The sequence below is a fragment of the Meriones unguiculatus genome, chromosome 16, assembly GCF_030254825.1.
Source record: "Meriones unguiculatus strain TT.TT164.6M chromosome 16, Bangor_MerUng_6.1, whole genome shotgun sequence".
Classification (NCBI taxonomy): Eukaryota; Metazoa; Chordata; class Mammalia; order Rodentia; family Muridae; genus Meriones; species Meriones unguiculatus.
The window spans coordinates 9,318,771-9,344,756 of NC_083363.1; the positions used below are offsets into that span (position 1 = coordinate 9,318,771).

Sequence of the window (25,986 nt, forward strand, 5' to 3'; positions counted from 1 at the left end):
AACTTCTTTTGTGCCTCATCTTCCCAGTCCCCATCCGGATTTTCTTTAAGGCCCTTGGTTCTTTGTAGTGTGAAAATATTCAAAGACTGAGTTGTGGGTGTAGGTGTACTTTTTTACTATTTCCTAGGGAGTTTCTGCTTTTAGCTCCATAGAGGTCAGCACTAGGAAGTCACTATGCACACACACACAAATTACTAAGCATACAGACACACATACACTCACATGTGTGCATGTTACACACATCCAAATGTGTGTGTATATATATATATATGCATACAATGCAGATGTACAGAAATTAAAAAAACATAACTCAGTGGTACAGTGTTCTTTTTCTTCCTGCCACCTCTCAGGTGGCAATGATATTCTGAGACCATGTTTTACCTGTTCCTGATAGTCCTTGTGTGTCTCTTCCTGGCTCTGCTTGGTAGTTTTCCTGTGTGAGGAGTGTGTGTGCTCAGAAAGAAACTCCTCTGGCTGGTGCTAGAAGGCAGGCCTTCCTTCCTGCCCCCAGAGCTGTTAAACACTAACATGGCCACCGGCATAGCACTGCGAGTTAATTTTTAAAGTTTGTTAATTATACTTTCTGTATTACATCTTATAAAAGTCAGATACGTCCATGTTTCCAAACCTCCTCACATAGAATATATATAACAGATGTTGCTACATATGCTTCCTTTTCACTATTTTATTATAAAATATAAAGAACCGAATGTACTATTTTTACTTTCTTCAAACATAGAATCGAGTGAGTTTTACCCAGCGTGTCATGCAGCCTTCCCTGCCTGTGTTTCTGTACTTTGGGATTTCCTATGGCTCTGTCTTCTTCAAGTCACTTAGTGCCAGCAGCTCTCTGTCCTGCTCTCTAGGCTGCTTTATTAGAGTGCTAGGAAGTATAAGTAGTTTCCAGCATTTTGAAGTTGCAAACAGTGCCCTGATGGATGACCTTGAGCATTTGAATTCTCATGTTATTGAGTTTTCCTGGAAAGGCTTGCAAGGGTCTGATGGCAAGTCCCCTTCCCATACAGTCACCATGTCCCAAGCCATCAGCACAATGTTTAGTGGCTTTACAAAAAGGGCTGGGCCTACAGTCTGTTCTGAAACCTTTGAGTTTTTCCCAAAATGATGGATGTTTTAAATTGTATTTCTTTTTCAGTGAAGTGATTATCTGTTTCATATCAGTATCTTTTTTTCATTACTTTATTGTATTTTTCTGTAAGATTCTTTTTTTTTAAGATTTATTTATTTATTATTTATACAGTGCTCTGCCTGCATGTGTGCCTGCAGGCCAGAAGAGGGCACTGGGTCTCATTATAGATGGTTATGAGCCACTAAGTGGTTGCTGGGAATTGAACTCAGGATCTTTGGAAGAACAGCCAGTGCTCTTAACTTCTGAGCCATCTCTCCAGACCCTTCTGTAAGATTCCTGATCATTTTGTCCTTTCAGTTTAGGAAAATTTTATTGATGGATTGTTGGTAAATATACTAAAGATATCTCTTGTGTATGTTCATGAACATGTGTATTGAAGTCAGAGGTCAACCTCAGGCATCATTTCTCAGCAGCTGCCTCCTTTATTTTTTGCAACAGGATGTTTTCGCTGGGATGGAAACATCAAGTAGCAATAAAAAAAAAAAAGCCCTCTTCCTGGGTAGGTGGTCCTCGCTTGTATAAAAAACATGAGCAAGCCGTGGAAAGCAAGCTGGTAAGCAGTATTCTTCCGTGGTCTCTGCTCATTTCTTGCCTCCTTAGACCTGTTGTGAGTTCCTGTTGTGGCTTCTCTCTTAGTGATGGAGTGTAACCTGTCAGCCAGATAAACCTCTTGCTTTCCCCAAGTTAGGTTTCTGATTAGGCATGCTGGCTGGCCAGTGAGTCCCAGCATCCTCCGGCTTGTGTGCCCAGTGCTTCACAACTTACCTCTCTCTCTCTCTCCCTGTTAAAAACATTCTCTGCAATTCATTACTTATACTTTATTTTTTATCATGGCATTTTTGCTATGCCAAGCCCTTTCATATTAAATGTATCCATTTTTTCATCTGGGTTTTAAGTTTTTGAGATAACCCACCATGTATCCCTGGCAGGCCTGGAACTTGCCTTGTAGCTCTGGATGGCCTCATAGTCACAGATGCTCATCTGCCTTTCCCTCCAGAGTGTTGGGACTAATGGCATGTGCTACCATCTTCAGCTCATGCCTTTTTCTATAGCCTCATTCCTGTTTTTATTCTGATATTCGTGTTGTGGTTTATTTATTTTTTATTATTTGAACAATTTTAACATTTAAATGTATTTGACCATATTCTTCTTCTCCCCCAAATCCTTCCAGTTCCTCCCCCGCTCCCTATCCAACTGGCTTTAAGTTCTTTCTCAAAACAAACAAACAAACAAACAAACAAACAGATCCAATTAAAACAAAACAATACCCCTCTCCAAACCAAGAAAACAACATGTTCTCCCCCCAAAGAAACAAACAAACAAAAAACCCTGAAGCTGTAACCAAATGAAAGCACACATACAAAAAACCTAACAACCCCCAAACCATGGAGTTCAGCCCTATGCTGGTCAACTCTTCCTGAATATGAGACCTGTCCTAGGGTGGTTGATAATACCCAGTGTCACTCTATTGGAGCAAAGTGATCTTTCCCTTCAGCAGGTAGAAGTGACAGTTCAGTTGTTAACCTTAACCTTAGTGACTAGGTTTTCATTCACTCACTCATTCATTGGTTTAAAAATACAACAAAATAAGATATAGTAAGGAAACAAAAACACAGCTTTTGTGTTGTGGTGTAGCTATACAGTCCCCTCCCCCAAAGCTCCTACGTTGAAAGGACTCGGTTGGACCTAATCCTTGAGCGGTGACTGGATTATGAGAGCTTTGATTTAGCAGATTTACTTCACTGACGGATTCATAATTTGACACCTTCTTTGGGAGAAGGACTTGGTTGAAGGAAGTAGGTTACTAGTTTGCTTTCTGTGCCGCGATAAACTTGATGATCAAAAGCAACTTAGGGAGGAAAGGGTTTGTTTCATCTTTCCATCATCTAGGGAAGCCAAGACAAGAAGGAACTCGAGGCAAGAGTTTGAAAGAGAAAACATGGGTGCATCTGCTTTCTGCCTTGCTTTCTCTCTTCCTCTGGCTTCTGTTCAGTAAACTTTCTTAAACAGTCCAGGCCCACTTGCCCAGGATGGAACCATCCATAGTGGGCTCTGTCCTGCAATATCAAGTAGCAATAAAAAAAAAAAAAGCCCTCTTCCTGGGTAGGTGGTCCTCGCTTGTATAAAAAACATGAGCAAGCCGTGGAAAGCAAGCTGGTAAGCAGTATTCTTCCGTGGTCTCTGCTCATTTCTTGCCTCCTTAGACCTGTTGTGAGTTCCTGTTGTGGCTTCTCTCTTAGTGATGGAGTGTAACCTGTCAGCCAGATAAACCTCTTGCTTTCCCCAAGTTAGGTTTGGCTGGTGTATTTCACACAAAGAAAACTAGTATAGACAGTGTCTGTCTTTGTAGCCCAGGCTGTCCTTGATTTTGAAAATCTCCTGCCTGGGGCTCTAGTACTGGGATTGCAAGGCTGTGCCACCATGTCCAGTAGTATTCAGCTTTTAAAAAAAGTAAGTAAACATTTAAAGTTAGACATTTTCCTCTAAGTAGTTCTTGATGCAGTGCATAGATTTAGATAAACTTTAAGTTATAAACCTCTTGTTTATGTTCCTTTTTTTAGCTTCTGAGTTATTTCAAAGTATTTCTTAACACCAAAGTTATATATATATATATATATATATATATATATATATATATATATATATATAATGTAAAATACATTAAAATGTTTTATTGACCCACAGGTCTCACTGTATATTTCTGGCTGGCTTGGAACTTGCTGTGTAGATTAGACTGCTCAGATGATCTAACTGCCTTTGCCTCCAGAGTTGGGATTAAAGGCACATGCCCATTGTGCCCCACACAGTGAAGTGTTTTCAGGGCTTTGATGTCTATGGGCTTGGCTATAGACATGGTTTAGAGTGGCGCATTGTGGTCCTGTCTCATAAATGTCTTTCTGTATTGAAGTTCTGTTGCCCTGCAGTTTGAGGTCTGAGCATTTTGTACATGGCCAGTAAGTTAAACTTCGTATCCACGTGTCTCTTCTGTACTTAAAGTTTTCTTTGAAACAGTAATCGTTGGTCTTTCCTTCCTTTTAAAAAAATTAGTTCAACTTTCTACTTAATTTTTTCTCTTTAAATAGGAATAATATTGTGTTGTGTGATACATGTGTCTCTGTGTGATGTGTGGATGCATGTGGAGGTCAAAGAAGTCAGTTTTTCCCCTTCCATCATTATGTGGGTCCAGGGACTAAATCCAGGTCATCAGGCTTGCACAGCAAGTACATTTACTGAGAATCATCTTCCCAACCCCTCAATTTCCTCCTGTCTTTTAATTAAGGAGTGGCTATTTCCCCTTCATTTTTCTCACTCATTGTATAGTTTTGGCGTCTTCTTTTGTGTTTGTTTTGCATGTATGTACTTATCTCCCAGTGACAAATATCTTTACCCATGTCTCAGGATGGAGAGTCCTTTAGTTCTCAGTGTCTAACTCTCTCTGCTTATTCCAGAGCTGGCTCTCCTCTGCTGGACTTCTGGGCAGTGCAGCTGGCTTTTTGCTCTTGGCTTCCACCTGAGCTTCTGGAGTACTGACTCTCTAAGTGTGTAGTGTGAGGATGCTGGTTGACAGGAATGATGATGTACCTCCTATGTTGTTATATATGTTATAATCCATATACTAGTATATGATTTGTTAGTATATAATATTAGTATAATTAGTTTATAACTAGTATAGTACTATCACAATGGAAATGGAGGTCAAGTACCCAGGAAACAATGCTGAAAGATAAGAGACCTATAGCTGTGCTCTAGAAATCTGCAACGTTGACTTACTTGCTGAATCATTTCTAGTGGAAGGTTTTTTTTGTTTGTTTGTTTGTTTTTGTTTTGGTTTGGTTTTGGGGACTCATTTCTCATTTACTGGTTTCTGTGTCTGTTATTTCCTTAGTTTGGCCTTGCTACCTACTGGAATTTGCCAGTAGTTTCTTTCATGACCACCAGGAATTATAATTTTTTTTTAATATAGTAGCACTTAAAATATCTTCTTTCAATAGATCTCAAAGTCTTTCAGAGGTCCAAATGTAACATAGCACCTTAAATATCCACAGCATCCTAAGACTTTGATGGCATTACACTGCATTCTGCTTGAGATGTGGTTAGGACTGAAAAGATAACTGAGAAGCTAAAAGCAAAATGATAAAAATGTTTCGAAATAACTCTAAAAGGAATTTTTACTTGATTCTTAAAAGATATGCTTCTGGGTTACTTTCTTGCAAGTGTGGCAGAGATCATATTCTCCTGTCTTTGGCTCCATGCTACAATGAAGCAAGCTAAATGACACAGCAAAGGTTTTAAAAGGAATACTCTAGCCACTTTTGAGACCTTTTTGAGATTTTGGTGTTTTACACTTTGACCATTGTATGTCTGGGTATATAGATTTCATTGTATTTCTCCTGCTTGGAATTACTGTATTTTACAGTAAATACAAGTTTACTCAAGTATAATTTATATAAGAATTACTCTTCTTAACCACATAGCTTTATGAGCTTTGATGAAATGAGGGTTTCAGTTGTTGATGCAGTCATGATAAAGAATAGTTCCGCCGCTCCCGTTTTCCTCTTCGCCTGTCCCCTCGAGCCCCTGACGACCACTCTGTTGATTATAGTGGCAGTCTTCCATTGCAGAGTGACATAAAGGAGTCAGGGACTGTTGATAACAGTTTTCCTCATAGCCTACATAACACATTATGTTTAGCTTTGAGGAAATGCTCGACTATCGTCCAAAGATGTTCTGCCCTTTAACAAAATGGGTATGCATTTCTGATTTTTTTTTCCCACATCTTTTTCAACACTCGTTATCTTTTGCATCATTGCTACCCTAGCAGGTAGGAAAGTACCTCATTGTGGTATTGTTTAGCATTTCCGCCATGCCTGGCAGTGTTGAATCTTGCTTGTTAGTGATTTGTGTGTCTTCCTTGGAGAAATAGCATTCAAATTCCTTGCCTATTTTTGATTGAGATACTTGTCTTTTTATTGCTGAGTTGTAAGGGTTCTTTGTGTATCCTGGATACAATGACATTATCAAACATAACATTGTTATAAAAATAAAATTTCTCCCATTCAATGGATTGCTTTTTTTTTTTTATTTTTACTTTTGGTGGTGTTATTTGACACAGAAAAGCTTTTAATTTTGATCAGGCCCAATTTATCCATTTTTCTCTCCTTTGGCTACTAAAGGTCATGTTCACGAAATAGTTGCCTGATCCCAGGCCATCAGTAAATACACGTAAATCAACTTTACAGCTATGTGTCTCCTAAGAGCTTGGCAGCCTTAGCCCTTTCAGCCTTTGTTAGTTAGCTTTGGTATATGGTATGCATCAGGGGTCCAGAACCACTCTTTTTTCATGAGGGTATCCATTTGTCATAACACTTTTGTTGAAAAGGCTGTTCTTTCTCCTGTTGAAAAGCCTCAGCATCCTAGTAAAAAAGAAATGCTCTAGTTATAGATATGAGGTTTATTTCTGGATTCCCAGTTCCAGCCCATGACTCATGTGTGTATTCTTGTGCCAGGCTGTACTCTATGCCTGGAGACCTACCACAGCTTTGGACCAGGCCAGGGTGGGCGTTCTGCCTTGTCGTTCAAGGGTGTTCAGGTGATTCTGTTTTGTTTGTGATTCAGTGTGAAATTTGGGGTCAGTGTGCCCACTCTTATAAATAAGGGCAGATTTGTCAAGGATTGCCTCAAATCTGCAGAGAAATCTGGGGAGCATTCCCATGCTAACAACAGGAAGTCTTTGAATCTGGGAAGATAGAATGGCTTATGTTTATTTAGCTCTTTTATAAATCTTCCAACAATGTTTTGTGCTTTTTACATGACAAAGCTTGCATTTGTGTTAAATTTAGTTCTAAGTATTTTGTTTCTTTCCATACTATTACAAATGTAGCGGGCTTAATCTTGACTTTTTCTTGCTGGCTTATATAGATACAACTGACTTAGAATATCAAACTTGCATCTCACAGCCTTACTTTATTTTCTCTCCTTTGCTTTTTCTTACACAATCCCAATCCATGTACTCTTTTATTTGTTTTTCATTAAATTTTTTTTTTCTTCTTTACCATGTCAGCATAGTGGTGATTAGGCATGATGAAACTGGTTAGCCTTGCAGAATTCCTGCTTTTTTGGGGGTGGGGTGGGATTTTCTTAGTGTTTCATGTGGCATACGGTTTTAGCTGAGTACAGTGATTGCTGTGGGTAAGGAGTTTGTGAAGAACTATGGATGGTTGGTAAATTTTGACAGATTATTTATGATTTTGTTAGTCTTGTCGATAGCTTTATTTTGTCAAATGCTTATTGAAATATGTATTTTTATTTTAAATTTGCAAATGATAATCTTGTTGCTTGTTGAATTAACATTAATGGGTCAAATCCTACTTGGTTATAATGTGTTGCTTACAAGGAGTTTTTTGCAACCATAATCACAAGGGATTCTGACCTTTGGTTTTATTTTGGTTTTTTTCTTCCTTAAAATGGACGTTTAGAGTTTTTCCATGAAGGTGGTTTTGAGCTCATGAATCCCCTTGTCTGTTTTCAGGGGGAGTCAGTGTTGTGTCCTCTGTGTTCATTAGACTTTGTATCACAAGCACTTGGGCTTATAGTTTTCTCTGTAGAGAATTTTCAATTATAAATCAAGTTTCCTAAATGGTTATCAGAACTATCTTTGTATATATCCATAATTCTGTTTGATATCAGAATCCTTTCAGAATAGCCTCTGTTATCATTTAAATCAACCGGCCTGTCTTTCTGTTTGTCATTCTGTCTATCTCTCTGTCTTTCTTTCTTGATACTGTTTCCTTCTGTGTCTTGTGTATTTAGAACTTGCCATGTAGCCCAGGCTAGCCTCGAACTTACTATTTTCTTCCTTAGCCTCCCATGTGCTGGGACCAGGGGAATGGGATACCATGTCCTGTCTAAGGTTTTTATCTCTTCTCCATATTGATTTGCTCCTCTTTAGCTACCTCAGTTACATAACGTTCTGTACTTCTTTTTTCCTTTTGTGCATACCTTTCTTCTATAGCTTTTTCCTGTGACCTACCATGAGTGCCCAGGATACAGCACAGAGACAAAGAGATGTGAAAGAGAGAATATCAGATTGGAGTGAGGACCCCAAAACCTCACACAGGGTGAATTGGTTTTCTATAAAGAAGAGACATAAAAGTAGAAATAATACTTGAAAGAGTAATATCCAGGAGTTTTCCAGGATCAAAAGCCACCAATGTACAATTTACGAAATTGACAGGTACCAACTACGTAAAATGGAAATAAGTCTGCTTCCTGCCTTATGGTGGTAAAAGCTCTAAGTGCTGAGGACCAGCAGAACCCTTAGCAGGGGAAAGTGCCACTTTCCGAGAAATGACTAGCATTGGCCTTGGGTGTCTCAGGAAGGTGGTGACCTGGTTGGACAGCACCTTATTGAATGGAAAGAAGACATCTTCTTGGCATTCCATTTTTAATGAATAAATCTTTCAAGAATGGATGAGCCAAGCACATTTTAATAAGACCAGAGATAATTTGATAGCTGTAGGCCTTTGGCGAAAGCATTTCTGCATGTCCGATTTTAGGAGGAAGTCACTTTGTTCCATAGCACAACCTGAAGTTAAAGAGTAGGAAGCAGACAGGTATCCTCCGGAACAGCCCCAACTGATACATCAGTAAGTGCCTGTAGGTCAAGACTGGAGCCGTGAGGGTTAAAGGCCCTGGGACTGTTTGAAGTGGGAGGACATTAGACTTTGATCATCTAGGGCAGTGGTCTCCAACTTGTGAGTTGTAGCCCCTTTGTGGGGAGGGGTCAAACAACCCTTTCACAGGGTCAACTAAGACCATTGGGAAACAGAAATATTTATATTACAATCCATAACAGTAGCAAAATTACAGTTATGAAGTAGCAACGAAATAATTGTACGGTTGGGGCTACCACAATATGAGGAACTGTATTAAAGAGTTGCAGTGTTAGGACTGTTGAGAAGCACTGATCTAGGGACCTAGGGAGTTATTTCCAGGATAAAAAAAATATGAAGAAAAATGTGAAATAGTGGAGGAAAATGCAAAACAATACAAGAGACTTAAAAAGTCTCTACAAAAAAACCCCTCCAGTATGAAATGGTAGGCACATCCAGATACATCAGAAGCGTCTGCAGATAGCAAGATGCTAGGTGCTTTGGAGGGTTTCATGAGTGAATCGTTGCCTTGAACAGTGAGTGTCACTGTGGTCAGTTCTGGAGCTTTGTTTTCATCCTTGGGTTTCCTAACTGCCGCCGTGTCTGTGCAGGGATTGCTTGTCATGTTCCGTGTCCCATGGAAATCATGGTTTCCTCTCAGTGCTCCCTGCTGCCTCTCGCCTTTGCCTACAACTGCTGAGCTCCACAACTCCAACTTCTAGTTTCCCACTTTGCTTCAGAGCATATTGTTCTCTCTAGAGGTTATGTGTTAGGCCTGGATCTTGACAGTATTTCCACCTTTAGACGTGTGTGTCGGCTTGTATACAGTCTCAAGCCTGGGACATTTAACCTGGTCACGACTGTTTTCTTTCTGTTCTCTCTACTGGCATATTTCACATTGTTCGATACCAGCATACTGATTTCCCAGAGAGTGTTTCTGTGACTTGGTAACGTTTGCATTTTGAGAGTGCTAGGTGTGGCCTGTCACTGGGTTGTAGTGTAGTGTCTGTGTCCCATGGATGCTGAGTGCTCGCTGTGGCCTGTCACTGGGCCATGACACAGACTTGCAGCTGGGGGTGGTGTGTGAGGGGATGAGTGATGGCCCGTGCCTGTAGGATGCACTCAACTATGACTTTCTTCTTTGTCAGCCATGGTGTGGCACAGACACCACTACCCTCTAGAAGGTACCAGAGGCCCTAGCTACTTTCCAGACAGTCTATTGTTTGTCCAGTAGATTTTCCTGCACCTGACCAGAAGTTGTACCTGGTTTCTTTCTACTTGACTTTCCCATGGAACCTGTTGTTATCCCCAACACTTTTAGCCTGCTTTTCTTGACAGTTACCTCTGTAGACTTCATCTCACATGCTTCCTTTCTAGACAATCTCATGTCATTTAGTGATGGGTATGTATTTAGAGAAATGTCTCATCGGGTGTTTTTTGGTTTTTTCCTTTGATCTCAGCAAATACATTCACACAGCCTGGATGGGATGTGTGTGTCACTTGAAATGGACCCTTGGTCATCAGGGTGTCACACAGCTGACGGAAAGCTGTTTTTCTATCTAGGGGGATGCTCTAAGATAACAATAAAAGTATGGTGAATATGTAAACCAGTATGATTATTGTACATATTCATGAACTGTGTATTCTACATGTAATTGCATGTGCTGTATTTAGTGTATATTCTTTCAGGACCACAATCATGCATGTGGCTCCTTTGTTGGCTGAAATGCAATTATTATGTTTGTTTCTCTTGCCATGTAACAGCCCCAAACTTTCCCTTAAAGCAATAATTCCATATTGTCTCACATCTTTTGTGGACCAGGAACTGAAGGGCGGGGAGAGGTGTTTCTTGCTGGGTCTACTGTAAAGCTGTGCTTGTTGACTGAACTTGGGCTGGAAGCCTGCCTCTAAGGGGACTTCCTCCCGGTCTGTGGGATGGAGGCCTTGCTTCCGTCAGGGTCCACCGCAAACCTCAGTGAGCACCTTTCCCTTCTGCATGGCCATTGCATGTGCTTAAAGGGCAGAACCGAAGATTGAGTGCAAGGATGAATCACGCCACCTCTGTGTCGTCATCACACAGTGTGCCTCCCTTAGGTTCACTCTAAAGCGAGGCCTGTTCTCCACCTTTTTAAAGGTGAAATGCTAGAAAACGTTTGTGGAAACATTTTACAACCACCTCATTCTCATAAAGGTATTTCTCAGATTTAGACTTTCCAGGGACCTTTGAGCCTTGGCTGTTTTGTCTCATTATTTCTGTGATTATTTTCATGGACTTTTCTGGAAGCCCCCCTTCCACACTCCCTGGTGATATAAAACGACACCGTATTTAACTTCCTTTAGTGCTGTGTGCTTGTTATTGCTCCGACACACACCTTTTGAAGTTCCCAGACCAGGTGCCCTGTGCTCTGATGGCTACACCAGAGTCTCAGGCTGCCCTTTGCTGGACACATAAGTGACCTATCCTTGGGCAAAGTACTCAGCACTCTTTCTGTCCATTGGAACAATATGCTCCTGTCCGTAGTTTAAGTGATATGTAAACTGATACCTTGAGAGGCCTGTTCAGTCACTGGCAGATACTCCTTCTCTGAGGGGTGCGGAGGTCTGGTGGAAAGGGCATTTATTTCAGCTGCTCAGTACTGAGAGCGCTGTGCCACAGTGCAGTACGTGTCAAAACGTTGTGTGGGAGAGACTAAGTGTAGATGGTTTGTTATTCATCCTTTTAATTTCATTTCCTTTAACATAAGTGTAGCGAAACATACAAAATACAAATATGTAGCAGCCAAAATTACCTGCTTAAAAGAGGAAAAGAGGAGGGGCATTCATAGAGGGGCCCTGATGGGGAGGCGGAAGCATGGGGTTGCCACTCTACTGCCTTGTGCCCATTGGTAGCATTGTTGATGTAGCATGTGATCAGTGACCTTGCCAAGGATGGCTACAGGATATGGGTTTTTGTGATAGTCAGCATCATAGACACAGGGCCTAGCCAGCTCTGCCACCTTATTCTCCACCTAGCATCTTCAGGATATTCTATTGGCTGGTGCTGTGGTCTTGGGGAGGTTTAGTCTGGTCAGTGGTCTTGCTCAAGATTGGTTTGCCAGGGGTTAGACATGAAACAGTTACATTAACTCCTGATAATATGGGGTGTTTAGATTTCTTTGTTTCTGAAATAAATGAAGAAAAAGTAGCCTTCTGTAGATACGTGAAGCCGGCTGCTAGATACCTTTTCTTCTCCGCTAAGGTCAGGAATACTGGTCCTGGCAGCCCAAACAGGCAGGCTGTATGCTGACCACTTCTGTGGGTGGCATGGTGGCTCTGCCCTTCTCTGCTGCCCCTCTCATACGCCCGGCTGGGACAGACCTCCTATAGAAGGGAGGGGCACACAGCTCCTGTTAGGATACACAGAGAGAACAAAGTCAGCTACCTCAAGGGTGTTTTTTGGGCTTTTTAATTGAAATAGAATCACAGAATGTCAAAAATAGCTTTACAATGTTTTCTGTTTGTCTCATTTTGGCAAGGAAAAGAGTGGTGTCATCATTCTGTGTGCTTGCTAAGTGATAATTACAAGCATGGAGACAGATGTGGCTTCCTGGGAGCCAGCAGGACTGTGCCAGAGCTTCTTTGCTCCTGGAAAGAGGAAGTGTGGCGAGCTCAGCCTTGTTGACTGTGACAGTGACCCCCAGAGGCTTGGAGCTGGACAGTTAGAGCAGCTGTTTCTGGTCCAGCCTGGACAATGGAGACTGAGCCAGGGTGGATTTAAAAAGAGGCCAGGCATGGCAGAAAGCCCACATGCAGTGGGGACCAGCATGCGTGCAATGAAACGGTATGCAATGATGAAGCCACTGATGTACCGTGGTGCCCCTTAGCAGGAGGCAGAGAGCATGATGCACAGTGCATGAAGTGAGCAAACTGGACACTGAGCTTCTTCCTGAGCCAGGTTCATACTGGGACACTGATCACATACCCTGGCTCCCCAGGAGTGTCAGGAAGAAAGGCTGGCTGTTTAAGCTACTTAAGAATTTGGTCATGGCAGCTGAACAGATTAAAATGCCCCTTATGCGAGTTATGGCCACACATTCAGGAGCGGCCTACATTTACCCAATAGGCGTAGTCCCTGCAGAGATAAATGTGCTGTCCAGTCACTTGGAGGCCAATTTCTTACAGTTGCCAGGGCTTTGCTTAGCCTGAGAATGGTTTCTACTCGCTTTGAGTCCCATAGCTAATTAACTTGTAGATTATTTAGAAGTAGTTAAAAAATTTTTTTTAAAGCAAGTGGGAAGAGCAACACATAATTAACAGCAGCACCAGAAACCAGATGATCAAACGTGGGCTAATAGCACTCTCTGTCTCTCTTTCCTTCCCACTCCCCCAATGCAACTTTTGAACCTAACACAACTTTGTCTTTTTGGTGATTACTTTAATATACCCGTATATTGAGGCATAACTCATATAACATAAAATTTGCCATTTTTAAGGTGATCTATTGTTCAGTGATAGCAAGCATTTTTGTAGTTTGCCCAGCTTGCATGTCTGTCTAGTTCCAGAGATTTTACCACTCCAAAGTAAATCCCTGATCCTATGAACGAGCAATTTCCACTCCCGAGTACGTAACCTCACTGGGCTGCTTTTTTGTCTCTGGCACTCTGCTTGTCTTGGACACTTCATATACATGCAATTGTGTACTACAGTCTTTGATGGGCTTCATTCACTAAGTGTTCATTTTCAAAGTACACCCTTATTACAGCATGTCTCAGAACTGCATTCCCTTCCATTATATTATATTGTATTATGTTATGTTATGTTATGTTATATTACTTATTTTTTTTGTAGATCTAGAGGTTGATTCCCAGGGCTTGTACATGTTATGCCAATAACTCTACCACTGAGCTCTATCTCCCACTTCTATTACTGTTTACAGCTGGATAAAAACTGTAGAGATACATTATTTACTTGGTGCCATCTTTCTGTTGATGAACGTTGATATTGATTTTCATCTTTTTGGGGAGCACTGTTGTAAATAGTGCTGCCATGAAACTTCTTGGGTGAACTTTTTGGGCACTTTCAGGTCCCTGGGCCTTAAGTTACCTGTGGTTGTGGCAATTCCACGATTAATTTACCGAGGAACCACCTGTCCCCTAGCAGCTGCACTGTTTCATCTTTGTAAGGTGACACTGTCAACCCAGTTTCATAGGTGCAGGTCTCTGGGGGGGGGGGGAGGGGGATAAGAAAGACTTAGGAGCCATTGGTTATAGAGTCAGCTCCGTGTGACTCATTTAACCTTTGAGGGCCCTGGCCCAGCTTTGTTGTATGTATTAGCTAACACTGCAGGCTGGAGCCAGACGGTCATTGGCGAATGGCAGGGAAAGGAGGGCCATGCCAGCTCTTTTAGGGGTCAGGATGAGGGCAAGGAAGCCATGAGTTAGGACACCCGCTCTCATGAAGCTGAAACAAGGTTGGCTGGCTTGGTTTCGCCTGGGTGTGGATGGCCAAATGCCAGGGTACCAATATTCTTCCTGCCAGGTATGGCAGCATCTGTTATGTATTGTCTACACCCTCCGCTGCACTCTAATACCCAATTATGGAATTGCCTTCCCGCCTTTTGTTGAGACAGCACCCATAGATATGTTCTGTTCGGGCACCAGCAGAGGCCAGCCATGCTGCTAGTCACATGTAGCCAACTGTTGTCAAAGCCCTGCACTGTGGCAGAAAGCCTCCTTGATGTTCTGAGCATAAACGCTTGACGGGATGAAGACCTCTGCCCCTGGCAGACCCACTTCTGAAAACGTGTTGCACTTGACGCCTTCTTTACACACAGTGTGCTCTGCAGGCATTTCAGTTACACAGTGAAATCGTTAGCAGGGCCTTCACAGCTAGCAGTGCACCTGCAGCGCAGTCCTGCTTCCCCACGAGTGGCAAACAGATGCTACTTAGAAAGTGTATTCACAGTTCTGGCATATCGCGACCACACCCATCCACGGGTGACCGTCTCCAGGAGCCCCACCTGGATGTAGTGTAGATCAACAGCATCACTTTTATTCAGTTGCCGAGACCAGCTTATTCAGCAAAGGCAATATGGAAGACGGCTCCCAGCACTCCTAGTCAGCATGGTCATCATGCGGAATGCTAACGGATCAGCATTTGGTTACTACGTGATCTAGCCCACTGACATGTCAGCCCTGCCTGAGTGTGGGAGTCAGGCCCTTTAAGGAGTGGGGCATGTAAGTAGAAGAGCATGCTGTCATTCCCTGTAGGCAGGAAGTGAGGCATATCTCCTCATTCGCTGCTCCATGGACTCCGAGATGCTCTCAGTGTTTCAGAACCCAGCACAGGAGGCGTGCTGGTGCAGAGGGCTCCAGAGAGGTGATGTCCCCGTTCCTCTGCCAGGGTGTGCTTAGCATTGGCGTTTTGTCTGACACCAGCACTAGCTCCATGTATGAGCTATGATCAGCCCCCAGCTGTGTTTAAGCTCGCTTAGTGTCCTCAGAGGCCTAAGTTCCAGGGGTCCAGGAGTGGAGCTTGCTGCCTCTTGCTAGTTTTCACAACATTTTCTGCATTTCTTCTGTGACTGCAGTAGAAGAGAAGTGTCCCTGCAGTGGTTAAGATTGGTAGGTAAGCCTCCCTCTTTGAGGAAAAGTGGTTTCTTTAAGACTGTATCTAGAATTCAAGTGGTCACGTGCGCATGCTTTGAGTGCTCCCATAGTTCTGCCTGTAGCCCATAGTGTGGACAATTGGCTGGGCATTGGTTCTGTGAAGTGATGGGAATGATGGTCACGCTCCTCACATGGACTCCTGCTGCTGGTGCATTGTTTAGTTTAATTCCTAGAACCATGCCTTCCCTTTAGGTTGGTATGGCATTTCCCCTAACAGAGGTGGGAGCTTGTATCCAGATGCAGTAGGTACCTTCTTTCATTACTGTGGGTTGGAACACAGGTTGCCAGACTCTGCCTCGCGTGGTACCAGTCTCTTGAGTTTTCAAGTCCTGTGTTTCTTCTTTCCACTCCATATCTGGCTGGTGGTCTCTGTATGAAGGGTTTTGTGATATGTGTGATAGTCAAGCAGAGAGAATGGCACCTGTTACACAAGTAATATAAGTGATGTCTTGCATCTCTCAGAGAAGGCTTATCACAGCCTAGTGATAGAGTCTAAAGTACAATTAAGTAAAATCTGTATCTGTACAATTAAGGAAAATCTGTATCTGTAAAACTGTATATCTGATGTAAAATCTTAACATCTTTTAATTAAGTCTGTGAGAAGAACGGAAAGAAAAAAGAACTTACCCTTACCAGGTTCTGATCGCAGTTGATCCTTGTGGTTTTCTGGAAGTGCACTCTAAGCCCTGGGGGAGGACACTAATTCCTCTGTACCCTTTGAGCACTAAAGAAGGCTCTGCAGGTTGACACTGGATGTCACCAAAGGAAGAGAACCACATCCTCTCTCTTGTGCATCTTTCATTGGATGACACCATGCAGAGGAGCCTCTCCTCTCTAGCCAACAGATCTAGTGAGCAAACATTAAGAGATGGAATGAGAATAAATAAGCAAAGTTGGTAATTGGTTTTTATTTTATAACTTTAATGGGATTTCCCCCAATTTATCTAATGCAATATGTTTTGATTAAATGTTCTTCCCTCTCCCAGCTTCTCCCAACTATATTGCATTAAAATATATTTTGACCATATTTCATTTTTCCCTTAAAAAAAACAACCCACAAATGAAAATCAAAATGAACAACTAATAAGACAACAAATGCCAAAACAAACAAATGAATGAACAAACAAAATGAAACAAAAAGACGACTCCCCCCTCCCCGCTAAATAAAACAGAAAAACCATGTAGCCTATTTTGTGTTGACTAGCTGCTCTTGGGCATGGGGCCTACTCTTAAATGTGGTTGATATACCCAGTAAAACTTCCTTTGGAGAAAACTGATCTTCTTTTTGCCAGAAGCTATCAACTGCAAATATCTTCTCTCTCTCAATGAATGCTAAGTCCTCTTCTGGCTTGAACCTGTACAGGTTTCGTGTGGGCTGCCACAGTGTTTGTGAGTTCATAAGTGTATCAGTCCTGTTGTATCTGAAAGATACTGTTTTCTTGGAGTTATCCATCAGCTCTGGCTCTTAACAATCTTTCTACCTACTCTTTTGCATAGATCACTGAGTTGGGCAGGGTAGAGTTGGGGGTAGGTTGATGAAAGCATCTCACTTAGGACTGAGTGCTCCAAAGCCTCTCACTCTGCGTATTATCCAGTTGTGAGTATGTCTTAATTCCTATCTTTTGTGAGAAGCTTCTTGGATGAAGGTTGAATGAGGCCACTGGTCAGTGACTATAGTAGAAAGCCATTAGGAATCATTTTACTGTGATGTTTCTTTGTAGGATTTCCCCTTGGCCATGATCTATTTAGACTCAGGTTCTTGGCCACTTTAGCAGTCAGGTGTGGGTTCCAGCTCATGGAGTGAGCCTTAAATCCAAGAAAATTTTTTGTTTGTTTGTTTTATTACTCCCAAAACATCTGTGCCGCTATTACATAAGTATAGCTTGAGGCGGGTCATTGTTGTAGGCTTCAGGGTTTGTAGCTGGGTGATACTGATTGCCTTTCTCTGCTGATAGCATTCGGAGTACTGTCCAGCACCAGGAACAGTAGAGGTGAAACTCCTAGATGGGCTTCTTCCAGGGGACGTTAGACCTCTCTATTTTCAATGACATAGCACGGTCTTACCATCAGGTTATGGAGAACAACCAATCCATTGGCAGTAGTCTGATATTTTGAGCCAGGGGAAGTCCCTTTGACCAATGACTCAACAAGATAGGACCTATTCTTGGCACTGAAGGCTTACATGGCATAAGCTGTCTGGTTGGAACGCTGTCTCCCCATTAAATGGTGACTCTGTTTAGGTTCTGCATACGTAGCAGGCTTCTGAATAATTTTTCAGAAGGCCTTCAGGGTTAGTTGTTCCAGCCCGTATTCCCTCCTTTACCCTGCTCTCCCTTCCCTCTCCTTATTTAATTCTCTTAGTCTAGTTTCCTCTGTATTCTTCCATAAAACTATATTTTATTTTCCCTTCTTCGGGAGATCCTTTCCCTTGACTCCCTAGTCCCTTACTAGGTACCTAACCTCATTGGTTATTCAGATTATAAGATACATATCAAAAGCCTAAAAGTTAACATGTGGGTTTTTTTTTTTTCCGCTTCATTGAGACTTTGTTACATTGTTGTAACTGTTTTGTTTTCAAACTATTATAATTGTTCCTTGGTGTTCCTACCCCTTCTCTTTAGACTGCTATCTTGTGAGCTTTAATCTGTTTGTTGAGGTTTTGTTTTCTGAAGCACAATACCAGACTGTTGACTAAAACCAAATCATTTTATTTTGTACATATTTCTGAGCATATGTTCTTCTACTTCCTGTTTCTTTCTCTCTCCCTCTCCCTCTCTCCCTCCCTCCCTACGTTTCTCCCTCCATCTATGTAGCAGGATGTGCTCATGGCTTCTGTCGTTTTTCTGTAAAGGAGGAGTCAATTTGGATCTCAGTTTTGTCTCAATGTTTGTGTGGACATTTTGACATTTTAGATAGGCACTCTCAAGTTCTATCCAGATCTCTTTTACAGGACTTCAGGCATGCAGGTTGTTTTTTTTTTTTTTTTTGTTTGTTTGTTTTTAGTAGGGTTGTGTCCCATAACTGCTCCCACCCCCTGGGGAGCAGCAGCTACAGAAGGGTGTTATGAAGAAGAGGCTGTATGATCTCTGGCTCCTATGAACTAGTATTCTCTGTTGGGACCAGTATTCTGTCTTTCACGTGCCACCCCAGCATCTCTCATGTCTATTACCTAATGGCATATGCCTCTCAAGGAATGCCAGAGAGAGTCCTCAAGATGCTCACCATTGACATCTTAGGGTTAGAGGTTGAAGGACCAAGTGATTGGTTTGCCTGATTTTTAAAATTTTAAATCAGGAGAAAATTGGATGCTTTCCCCCAAGATCAGGACTTTTCTGTTCATTATTGTTCTGGAGATGCTAGCAAGTTCAATATGGTGAACATAGAAATAAGAGGCTTTGGAATTTGAAAAGAAGAAGAAGCAACCCTGCCTTTATGTTCAGCCAACATGCTGTTGCTACATAGCATCCAAAACAAACTAGCTACCACTAAGAAGAAGTTTAGCAGGGCTGGAGGATACAAGATCAATCTATAACAGTCAGGTGTCTGTCTCTATTCTAGTCACAAACTAAGGGTTACATAAATGGCCCTACTTAAACTCTCTGGGACACTAAATAATTTTATTGTCCTAGTCACAAACTAAGGGTCACATAAATGGCCCTACTTAAACTCTCTGGGACACTAAATAATTTTAGTAAATTTGTAAAAGAGTTTGTTTTTTTTAGCTGAAAATATTTTTTCCATACAATATATTCTGATTATAGTCCCCCCAGTTTCTTCCCAGATCCTCCTCACTTTATCAACCAACTCTATCTTCTTTCTCTTTAGAAAGAAGACAAACACACCAGAATTAAAATAAAAACAAAAAGGCACAGGAAACAAATATACTCTATGAAAACACAAAACCAGAAACTATAATATACAAGCAAAAGATTCAGGATGCCATGCAGTTATAGGCCAGGTCAAAGGCAGGATTCAACCTTACAAAACTTCATAAGGCAGCATTGCTGCAGAGAAGGATCAACTAATCAGGGTGTAGGTATGGAGGTGCGATAACACACACACATACATGCACACACACGCACACTCGATGAAGAAAGCATCAAATATATAGAACAAGTGAAATATATTGTAAGCTTCAAGAGAGCAACACCAAGTTGCATAAAAGCCGACTCTCTGAATAACAGCCAATTTCTTGTCTTAAAGGGAAGTAGAAGAATTGTTGCTGTGTTCAATCAAGGACAACAATAATATTTTTAGAAGTACACATGAACATGCAAGAAGATATTTGGGATACAATGAAAACACCAAATTTACAAATTGTGGACATGAAAGAACTGCTTGCCAAAGACATAAAACATTTTCAGTACAATCATAGCAGAGCATTTCTTAAAATTTTCAGCAAAAGAAAGGCCCATCCAAGTACAGGTGACACAGAATACAAAACAGACAAGACCAGAAAGGAAGCTCCAAGGTCATAAAGTTCATTCACTAAGTAGGGCCAGCAAGACGCCTCACCATGGAAAAGCATCATGAGAAGCCTATCATCCTGAGTGTGAGACCTGGGACCCATGCGCTAGAAGGAGTAAACCTACCCTGTGTTCACTAACCGACTCAAGACACCCTGATATGTACTTGTACACACACAAACATAATTTAAAAACCACTCAATACACAGGAAAAAGTGTATGGGGGAGCCAAAGAGAGAATACCAGGTCACATATAAACACGGACTCATCAGAATAACATCTGATTTTTCACTGGAAACTTTAAAAGGCAGAAAGGTACCGAAAATATATTTCAAGTTCTGAAAGACCGAAACTACAACCTAAATTACTGTATCCAGCAAAACCGTTGTAAATAATGGAGAGAAAAAAATTTCATGATAAAAGCAGGCTAAAGGAATTTATAACTAAGCCAGCTTTGCAGAGGATACTTGAAGAAATTCTTCACTTGAAGAGAATGATAATCACATTGACGAGGCTCTAAGGGCAGAGGAATATTCTAGAACAGTAGTTAAACAAATGAGGTTTATGAAAACATGGAATACTACAAAATCGAATGACCAGAATCAATACCCATTTTTCCGTAGTAATTCTGAATATTAATTGTCCTGATTCCCAATCCAAAGTTACAAACTTGCCGTTCTGGCTTCACTTCCCCACCCATTGCGGGGACAAACCCTTATAACCCCTTGGATCCTGAGAGGGAAATCGAAGCAGGAACAGCCAGGAGTGAAGAGAACTCAGGCAGCACAGACTCTCGGGTGGCAGCTTCAGTGAGACAGTTCATTTAATTGAGGGAACAAAGGCTTTGTAAAACTTTGTGAGGAGAGTAGGGGCTATTGGGGTAAGTGTGCATCTTTGGCTCAGCCAGGATGCTAGGGATACCTCATTTGCATAAGGAGGAATTCCAGGTGCTGCTGGGTGAGACCTTATTAGGGGAGAGGAAGTTTAACCTTATTCAATATAACCCTGTAAGTCTTAGCTGAAGCAATAGGACCAGAGAAGCAAATAAAAGGGATACAAATAGGTAACCAAATAAAAATAATCCCTGTTTGCAGGTAATATGATCCCATACATAAGAAACCCTAAGGAATCTACCAGAAAATGCTTAAAAACTGATAAAAAAAAAAAAACAAACAAACTTCAGTAAAGTGGCAGGATATAAAATAAATACAGAAGCCAACCTTCCTATATATGAAAGACAAACATTGAGAAAGAAATCAAGGAAACAGTCCCACTTACAATAACATAAAAACAAACAAAAAGCCAGAACACCAACAATAACCACCACCACCAAACACAACAACTCTATAATATGCCAACCTAGGAAGTAAAAGATTTCTGAAATGACTACCTTAATACACTGAAGAAGGAAATTGAGAAATACATTAGAATACCATGTTTATGGGTTGAAAGAATTAATACTGTAAGAATGACTGTCCTATTAAACACAATCTACAGATTCAGTGTAAACATCATTAATATTTCTATGCACAGCCTACAGAGTAAGTTCCAGGACAGCCAGGGATACACAGTAAAACCCTGTCTCAAACAAACAAAAATCAACCAACAAACCAAACCAAACAAAACTTCATCTGGAAACAAAAGATCTTATTTGGAAACAAAAGTCCTAGTTTGGCTTCTGGTGATGTGATAAACGCCATGACCAAAAGCAACTTGAGGAGGAAAGGCTTTATTTTGTCTTATGCTTTCTAGTCCTTCATCAAGGGAAGCCAAGGCCGGAACTTGAAGCAGAAACCACAGAGAAATGATGTGCACTGGATTGCTCCTAGGCTTATGATCAGCTTCCTTTCTTATAGAGCTCAGGCCTACCTGCCTAGGAAGGGTACCGTCCAAGAGTGGGCTGGGCCCCCCTTCATCAGTGAGCAATGAAGAAGATAGACTCCATCGACATGCCACAGGGCAGTCTGATGGAGGGAATGTTTCAATTGAGATCCCTTCTTTCTGTGTTTGTTGTTAGCTGAAGCTAATGATGACATCCTGACTTGCCAAAGCAATCCTGAGCAAAAAGAATGTGATGTATCTTGGATGTATCACTGTATCTGATTTCAAATTATACTACAGAGCCGTGGTAATAAAAAACAGCATATTATTGGCACTAAAAACAAGCATTTAGATCAAGACAAAAAAAAAGATCCAGGATATAAGCCTACACAGCTCCAGCCACTTGGATTTTGACAAAGATGCCAAAAGTGCACATTGGAGAAAAGATAGCATCCTCAATAAATGGTGCTAGAGAAACTGGATATCTACCTGTAGAAGAATGAACTAGACCCTTATCTCTCACCCTTCATAAAGATTCACTTTAAATGGATTACAGATCTTAATGTCCGACCTGGAACTTTGAAATCATTACTGGGGAAAAGAGAATAGACTTCAAAATATAGGCATATGTGGAGAGTTTCTGAATAGGACTCCATTTCCTCAGGAAATCAGGCCAGGGGTCAACAAACGGAATCTCATGAAATTAAAAAGCTTTGTATAGCAAAGGAAACCTTCAGTGGATGAGCAGACAACCTATAGATAGGATGGGTACATCTGAAATGGGAGTAATATACTGGAACTCCAAAAACTAAACATAGAAACAAGCAACCCATTAAAAACGGGCTGAGGACTTGAACAGAGTTCTCAAAAGAAGAAATACACACGGCCAATAAATAGTTTAAAAGGTGTTCAATACCATTAGCCATAAGGAGAATACAGTTAAAAGTACTCAGATTTCTTTCATAGCAAAGCTGGTTTCACCTCTGTTTGATTGGCTGTCTTCAGGAATAGAAGTAGATGGAGATTAGAAAGACGGCTCAGTGCTTAGGAATACCCGCTGCCCTTGCAGAGGTTCACAGTTTGGTTCCCAGCACCCACACAGAGGTTTATAAGTGTAAATAGTTCCAGGGGATCTGGCACCTTCCCCTGGATTCCGCAGGCAGCAGGAATTCATGCAGTACACATACATACAAGGAGAAAAACACTCATGTACATAAAGTAAAAATAATATTAAAAGAATAGATGCTGGCAAAGGTGTGGAAAGGGGGAATCCCTGTTCCCTGTCAGTGGGAGTATAAACTGGTGCAGGCAGTGTGGAAACCCATGTGGAGACCTCTCACAAAACTCAAAATTGAACTTCCATATAACTCAGATAAAGCACTTCTGGCCGTGTACCAGCAGGGCTTTATGTCCTGCTGCAGAGATTCTTGTACATCCAAGCTTATTGCTCCCATCGTAATAGCAAGGAAATGGAATCAGCCTAGATGTTCACCAACTGGTGAACAGGTAATGGAAATGTTGTACGTACACAATAGAGTTTCATTCAGTCAGAAAGAAAAAGGAAATTGCGAATTTATAGGAAAAATTGGATAGGCCTGGAAAGTGCATTAAGTGATGTAACTGAGGCTCAGGAAGATAGTGAATTTTCTCCCTCATAATGTGGGTCTAGCTTTTAACCCTATATATCCACTTTTATGTGGAAGTGAATATTGGGAGAGCCTAGGAAACTAGAAAAAAAAGGGGCTATGAGACAGGTACAAAGATTCTTTAAGCAGTATGTGTGGAGGAGGGTTGCACAGATCACATGTGTTATAAGTTGGAAAAGGGAATTCTGGGAGTGGACATGTGTAAGCAGGCACAGAAGCGAGGGAGATAGGAGAAGCGTAAGGGATTGAGGTGGGAGGGACATCCAAAACCAATGATGTATGAAAGTCATTAATCTGATGACACTTAATAGACTAATCAGAAAGTACAAAGGGACCTGGAATGGAAGTACTGTTAGTGTGTAGACCAAGCTGCTCCTAGCAGCGTGTGCTAATAAACAAAAATCCAAATGTGGGTGGGTTATTGTCAGGGAGGCCCCTGAAGCCCACAAAACAATACAGGCAAACGCTGTTGGTTGAGACTATTGCTGAAGACACCACATGCCGTGGTCAGAGAACATGGAGAAATCAGGCTACACCCGAGCTGGAAGCTTCCTCCCTGCTTGTAGCCCTCATAGAGGTGGAAGCTGCTAGTCAGGCTGCAGAGGGAGAACTGGCATCAGTAGCCTTACTCAGCTTGAACTCTGAATGCCAAGGAAGATGAGCCAACTGGTACAATAGTGGCAGGGCTGTTATACCACAACCACATGCTTTTTTTTTTTTTTTTTTTTTTAACTGAATTTGATGCCTGCTGTATAGGATTCATGGCTGATACTCGGAACCTGGTCGAAAGCCTATGGCTGGGAAAGTGACAGGCCTTAGTGAGGAAGCTACTGCTGTTGTTTTACTAAATGGACCTGATGTGCCTGTTGAATCACCTAAGCAACTGTGTTTATGACCATAGATTAGGGCTGATGTCAGCCTTGATCAGTGAAGCTTCATTTTTTACAGCTAGCAGTGACTACAAGAGACTCATAACCAGTCAGAGTATACGACTGAGAATAAACAGCTATTCAATTCCTGGCTAGCAAGGGGACATTCACATCCTACCCTGGCTCAGAGAACATAGCAGAAGAAGGGATGGAAAGAATGTAAGATCCAGAGGAAGTTGGGTGGGGTAGCAATATGGAACATTTAATGTCTCAGCATGACATGGCTGCTACGCTCTTGAACTCATGGCACAAATCTGAACAGCACTGGGCCTACCAGTATCCTGCCATGGAAAGGAGAGGGTCTCGTGGGAGCCATGTCTGCCTGAGGCTTTATATTCAGTTAATGGTTGATGAGAGAAAAGAGAAGACATTTTTCTCAGTAGTGTAGCCACTTGTTGGGTGCCCATGTTCCTGCAAAGAACCCTAATGAAACAACTCACAAGATCACACACACACACACACACACAGAGACACACAGACAGACAGACACATAGACAGAAGCAGAGCAAGGGAAGGTAGAGAAGGAGAGAGAGGGAGAAAGAGGCAGAGACAGGGAGGGAAGGGAGGTGGGGGAAAGACAGAAAGAGACAGACAGACCGACAGAGGACCTGAAAGTAGAGGTAGGGAGCTAATTGTGAAGAAGTTTATGGCAGAGGGGGAATAGGAGTGGATATATTGAAGTGCATTATAAATGGGTATGCTATTATGAAACTTACATATTATGTATTACTAATATATGCTAATAAAATATTTGTCAAAGGTGTAATGGCTGTTATGCTTAGAAGACAGCAGCCCCTAACACCAAACAATTGGGTACAGAGTGGTGGAGGCATCCCAGGCAGGGCCTAATGGCTTTACTTTTCTCTTTTGCCACTCTGTTCCACAAACAGTGGGCTTGGCTAACATTTAGCCAACCTTGGTACTTACAGTCCTTCAAAGATGCGTGGTTGGATTTCAGAGGTATGCTTCTGTGCCCACTGCGGTCGCAGACTGTTTTGAAGGTGACTTTAATGAGTCTGGCCAGGCAAAGTGGGTACTGGGTGCAGCTGTAGTAGCGGCAAGCAGGGGGCCGGGTGAAGGTGAGGCTATCCAGTAAAGACTTGTGATGGGGAATGGACGGGGGCGGCACGTCAGGATTTACAGTGTCTCTTTCTTGGGGTGTATGGTGAGCCATACAGGACAGTGTCCAACAGTGGCTGGTGGACACCATACCTAATCTCTGTGAGCTTCCCGAACTGAGGAGGGACTGGAAGGGGGTCAGATGGGATGTGGTCTGTGTACCTTCATATTTTTGGCCTTGCCCAGTTCCTCAGGTAACGTGACACTTCTCCCTTGCTTTTTGGTAGATGGACAGTGTCTCCTCCGGGAGCAGGTGGGCTGGCAGGACAGGCGTCCCCAGGCCGGGAGAAGGAGGCGCTCCCAGGTACTCTCGTCCACCCCTGCTGGTGACTTGCCCACCCAGCCCTGTCCTGTTCCAGACAATGGCCACCTGTGACCCTGCCTGCCTTGACCTGCTTTGCCCACCTGTGCCTGCCTGTGCCTGACCTCCGCCCAGAACTCCCACCCATTCCCACCCCAACTTAGGACTGGTCCTGACTTCCGGTTCCTGCCTTGCTTTACCACTTTCACCCAGTCCCCAGTAACCCCCTTCTGCCATGTCACATCACAGGGACTTCTC

The 25,986-nt window shown here is 42.1% G+C and overlaps 1 protein-coding gene across 10 annotated transcripts in view; it reads left to right on the forward strand.

The window, feature by feature from the left end:
* Nucleotides 1–25,986, forward strand: part of Pcbp3 (poly(rC) binding protein 3) — a 188,767-nt gene that overhangs the window by 80,048 nt on the left and 82,733 nt on the right. Inside the window, exon 3 of one of the 10 annotated variants that reach the window (XM_060369307.1) lies at nt 25,655–25,731. The exons of the other annotated variants lie outside the window; for them this stretch is intronic. The gene's annotated coding sequence lies outside the window, so the exon portion shown is untranslated. The remainder of the gene's footprint in view (nt 1–25,654; nt 25,732–25,986) is intronic. 10 annotated transcript variants of the gene reach the window in all.